We start from the raw sequence: 5,913 nt of genomic DNA, 5'->3' as shown, positions 1-5,913 counted from the left end.
TCATATCATGCAAATTGTATGCACTGAATTTGTAAAAGTTTTTATTTTTAACTTACAAAAGTAACAAATATCAGTAATAGAAGCAAAAGTCCTCGGGCGCAAAGACAAGCTATTGTAAAGTGCTTCAAAAATCGGATAAAATGTATGGGTATCACACAATTTACCTTTCTATAGATAAAGAGTAACGTCATCATGTAAATAGTTACTCATTGCTTTTAGAGAGAATATGTATGAGTATCATAGAAAACATGTCAGCTGAAGTTACAAAAGTTCTTTGATTCTAAGCAACTTGTCATCATGTAAATAGTTACTCATTGTTTTTAGAGAGAATGTATAAAAGGGCGACAAGTATCTTCGGGTCTTCTCCACTAATCACCTGAGCATCCCTATCATGTTCTAGCATGTAAGACTCAATCGAATACTGAAGCGATGATGGAATTGGCACCTCGTAAGGTAGGACATATCTAAGTATCAGTAAAGAAACTGCCACATAAAAAATGCAACAAGTGTACCCACACTAACCTGCAAAAGAAAGGCAAGTCTTAGGTCATTCAAATACATTCAAGGAACTTTTAATAAACGTGAAGCTCGAGCCAGAGGTGTCTGGTTCATATATACAATGTAGCATCAAATTTTGTGATGAACTTACCATCCCTGTCAATTGTGAAACATCCATGAAGAATGCCAAGTTAGTAGCAACTATACCAGTTGTCAGTATGCTATTGACAGGAACTTGGGTTTTTTTGTTAACATTCGAAAAAAAGGGAGGCAACAATCCATCTCTAGCCATTGCCATTAGAATTTGAGGCTGAAAACACACAATTAAGTAAATCAGCATATATAAATAAAATATCAATACCTATGGCCGATCATGTAGATTAAGGTGATATTCTACAAGTTAAGATGACGAGTAGGTTGAAGTCCTAAAAACATATTAGTGAATCTCCTCAAAAGAAATAATTAAAATATGATAAATGTCACTATGTTAACATATATACACAAGTGCATAATTAACGAGTTTATATCAGCACTAAGAAGTCATAATTGAATGGAAATGCTATCATATCCCATGAGTTTGTACCTGAGGGAGAATTGAGCCCATCAACGTAAAGATAAGGGAAGTAACAACTCCAACGGTTATGATATAACTGAAATAGTAGGGTCTCTCGAGTATAAAGGTTTATAAAAAGTACAAACACTTCGGATGCACTAAGAAAACTCGTGCTGCCCATTGCCAGCAAATGCAGAAGAGATGGGGTGTCAGGATCCATTGCATATAGGGGACCAGTTCAACAATCACCACAGAAACCAACATGTTCAACCCACAACAAATGGTTAAGGATAATGCAATACCCAATGGCAAATCTAGTTTGGGATTCTTCGCCTGTCGTGCATGGTTTCAAGTTCCTTAGATCATCAGAAAAGATTGATTTAAATAAAGGGAATATATACCTCCTTGGCAGTGCTAGCAACTGTGTCAAAGCCAATATAAGCAAAGAAGCTGTTGCAGACCCAGCGAGCATTCCATCCACCCCAAAGGGAAAATAACCATTGGGAAGTTTATATCCGGTCCATCCAGTCTTGAAATCCAAGTAACCACCAACTATTATGACAAAAAGCATGGCAAATACATTTCTAGCCGTTGCAATGCCTTGTTCCAATGCACTCTGCACAAGACATGTCGACACGTTTTAGTTTGAAGGTGCAAAGCACGAGGAGTATTAGCCATACACATGGAAAATGAACCGAAAATGGAAGGAGATAAAATGCACCTCCTTGATTCCACAGCACAAGAGCAAAGTCACAATGAGAGTTAGAACTGCAGCACATGGATCCACTATAATATCAAGTCCGGGAAAATGTTGACGAGCTAGAAAAGATGGTAGACAATCTTCAACTCCACAAAGCAGCCTTGATGCAAAAAAGGGGTAATGTAAATAAAAAACAAAAGAAGGCAGCTCTCTGCTGCTCTGAGCCAAACAAATCCTGCCAAAGAAAAGTAAAAGAAGTACAAGGAAGATTGCTAAACCAGATTAGGCGAAATGCCACGAGCAACAACAGATCCACCAATTGTATACTCCAGTATCAGAGCTCAACCAACCAACCAGGCAATACTACAAAATGAATCAGTGGCTAAGTAACATAGAAATTTTAGAGAAAGAGAAAGAGTTGTAGTGTACATTCTAAGCCCCTGATTATTCTATTACCAAATGAAATAATTGACTAATAACTATCAGCTTCTTTTAACGATGCCCCTAACAATGTGTGTATCTTCCTACACTAATAAAACTCAGTACTTTTCAAGAAAAAAAACTATCAACTTCTCGAGTTCCGAGAACAAAGAACATCAACTATAAGAATGTACAAGATAAATCACGAAAACATGGAAATTACCCTTCGCCGATACAAATGTATGAATAATGGCAGGCACTGCCAGCAGAAGGGCAACGACTCGCAAGCTCGGTAAAAAGCGAAGAGTGCGGCAGCAATTCCAGCAATTAGAAAGGAAAATGTGAGAGTTGGCCCTGCATGCTCTCTAGCAACTGTTTCAACAAGAACGTAAACTACAACTCCAATTGTTAATTCAATACCTAATCACATTCCACCAAAATTCAGAATAAGCTATCTATTTAGCTACCCATAAACACGAACCAACATATGTCACCCTCCATAAAATCAAACCAAATATAACTCAAAAAGAAGAATAACCCAATGCATAAAAAATATCCATAAGGGGAAATAAGCAACAAAGATGAGTAATTTAGAACCATTCAACTCCAATTCTAAAAAACAATAGTAAAATCAATATATAACACTAAAATTGACAAAAAAAAAACTCAAAAATTGCTAAAATTTATAGAAATGATCATATATATATATATATATATATATATTGGTATAGGATAAAAAAAAGGGAACACAAAACGAAGAACAAAATTTCCCTCTAAGCAGCAAAACAAAATTTAAACCAAGCGTTAGAAACAAGAGAAAAAGAACACAAATCCAGGATCGAATCCCCAAAACATGCTAAAAACATGAAACCAAACGTAAATCCAAAATAAAATTTACCTCGAGGAGAAAAATACAAACCGAGGGCTGTTTTAATTGATTTTTTAAATACTTGGAGTACTCTTTTAATTGATTTTTTAAATACTTAGAGGGTTTTTTAACCCTAAACCTAGTTTAATTATATGAATATTTTAATTTTTTAATTATAAATCTATTAACAAATTTAAAAGTATATAATGTTCTAATAAATATATTAAATATATAAATATAAAAAATTATCTTAGTATGTATGGACTGAGTCGAATTTATTTACATCTTAATATATTTTTTATGGGTGCTCTGTAGGGGACCATACAATCAAGTTGTAGCATGATAATTGAATTCGTCTCAAATGCATATTAACTTTTTGCAGGCCTTTTAATGTGGGAAAAATTAGAGAAAAAATGAATTTTAAATATTTTACTATAATAAAGAGCAAATATATTTGACAGTTATATCAAATTAATCTTAATTTTTTTATATTTTATTAGATCATAAATTCTATATTTATTAGGAGTATTGTCTTTCTTTCTTAAAATCTCTCTTTCGCTCCCTTTTGAGTCCATATTAAGATCAGAATTATGGTTTTAAAAAAAAAATTGTTACATAATATTTGTTAAAAATATTTTTACATGATACAAAATATACTTAAGGTTCTTATTTGAACAAACTAAAAAACATTAGTTTTATTTAATTATTTAAAGAAATTAAACCATTATTTATATATGTTTGAAAATTTTAATTAATATTTAATTTTTTTAAAAATGAGTTTCTTATGTAAGTAACCCTGAAAAAAGACATTTTAATTTTCTAATACATTATTTAAAACTACATATCCACTCAAACAATAAGAAAAGTATTTTAAATATAAATTGAAATAATGATGCACCTAAGTCGTAGTATAGTGGTAAGTATCCCCGGCAACGGCGTTTCTTTATTTTCTCTCCTAATGGCGTTTGATTCATTTGAATTAGGGGGAATTGAAATCCAATTCCACCATTTTCTCATGTTTGGTTCAAGTTTTAAAAGGGAATTGAAATTCCTTAGAGGGAATTGAAATTTGACCATACTACCCTCATCAATTTTTTGGTAACTTATTCATATATTGAATAAAAATATTTTTTATTATTTCGGGTCAGGTCGGGGCGGATTTCTAATTCATATATTCGGGTTGGGTGAAACTTTATTTTGGTCGGGTCGAGTTCGGGTTTAAGGTGAAAAATACCCGACCCGACCTGACTCGAAAATGTAAGTTTCAGAAATTGGTGATTAAGTAGGATAATTAAATAGTTCAATGATTATTTGGAAATATTACCTAAGATGCTAGTAATTATAAAAGGTATTAAAGGGCAAAAGGGTCATTTGACCAAGAAATGAATTAAAAAATAGGATATGGTAATATAATACACGGGGAAAGAAGAGATTTCTCCAGAGCTTTCTTCTTTCTTCTTTTCTTCATACGTGAAAAGAGAGCCAAGCAAAGGTAAGCTTTCTGATCTGTTGATTATTTGTTAATTTAAAGTTTGGGTTTTGATTGTTAGATGATAACTAAGCTTAAGGAAAGCTTAAGTTATCTTAAAATCGAAAGATAAAAGAGTTAAGAAAGATTAAAGATTTGGAGTTCTTGAATGAAATTTTGATATAGAGTTGATAATTAGAATTGGAAGTTGGATTTGACTTGTCATAAATCTAGTTAAGACATATAAAGTGTTAGAATTGGAATTAAATCATGTTGCAAAGTTGGTATAATTCTTGAATCTCATAAGGGGGATAGGATTTTGAGGTTTAAGATGAAATAAATGAGTATAGATTAGTTTAAATAGGTGTATAAGAGTTAAGAAAAGAAAAAAGGATGAAATATGAAGAGTTTATAGAATAAATAAGGGATTTTCGTGCTCAAAGTATCATTTCTGGGTTGTGTGCATCGATGCATCTTCAATGTGCATCGATGCACTCTCAAATAAATGAACATCGAATGCAATCAGTGCATCGATGCACCTGCTTAAAATACAAACATCGAATAGGTTTTATGCATCGATGCATAGACAGTGCATCGATGCACCCGTCAAGGGATGCATCGATACATGGTGTAGTGCATCGATGTATACATTCATTAAAAGATAAAAATAGCTTTCTTATTAGCCTAAGGAATGATAGTTTAGAATATATCAATTAGTATACTGATATGTATCAATGTATTAATATGTAGAATTAGAATGTAATATCGTTCCGGAATAATTGAAGGATTAGAATCGAGTCAAAGCAAGGCTAAGGTGAGTACATATTATAAGTATGGTACAATGGAATAAGACTTGTGATAAGTCTAATTCCTATGTTGATTTTCATAGCACAATAGTTATGAACATGCATATATGATAACTATTATGATACATGCATAAAGTATATATGTGAATATGATTTGATAAATGATATATATGAATAGATTCAAATGTACGTGTGACATGGTAAAGGATATGAGTTATATGATCACAAGAGAAATGACATGAATATATGAACATATGAAATATAAGAATAATACCCATGGTATACGATATGAGAGTTATAGGTATAGTTGGCATGCCAAGAGTCGAGGGTTCTACGTGATCCTTTGGGACATATATGTATCCTTTGAAACATTTACAGGGTCTTTTGAGACAGATTTGATCCACTGGAATATATATATGGTTCTTAAGGAGTGGTCATTCGGGACACATACAGTACATAGGTCCTTCGGGATAAATTTCATAGCCCCTAGTAGAACCCCATACGAGCTGTGATGACAGCAATAGTGCACAACCTCAATATACTCGAATACCTTGAATTCTAAAAAATGTACATGAGCCTATAAAAAGTTATTAAAGGTAA

General features: G+C 32.6%; 1 pseudogene; it reads right to left on the bottom strand.

Moving 5' to 3' along the window:
* Nucleotides 1–307: 307 nt before the first annotated feature.
* On the bottom strand, nucleotides 308–2,642 carry LOC120188546 (annotated as a pseudogene).
* Nucleotides 2,643–5,913: the final 3,271 nt, after the last annotated feature.

Source organism: Hibiscus syriacus, unplaced genomic scaffold, assembly GCF_006381635.1.
Source record: "Hibiscus syriacus cultivar Baekdansim isolate YM2019G1 unplaced genomic scaffold, ASM638163v2 tig00116951_pilon, whole genome shotgun sequence".
NCBI lineage: Eukaryota > Viridiplantae > Streptophyta > Magnoliopsida > Malvales > Malvaceae > Hibiscus > Hibiscus syriacus.
This window is presented reverse-complemented; position numbering and strand designations above follow the sequence as displayed.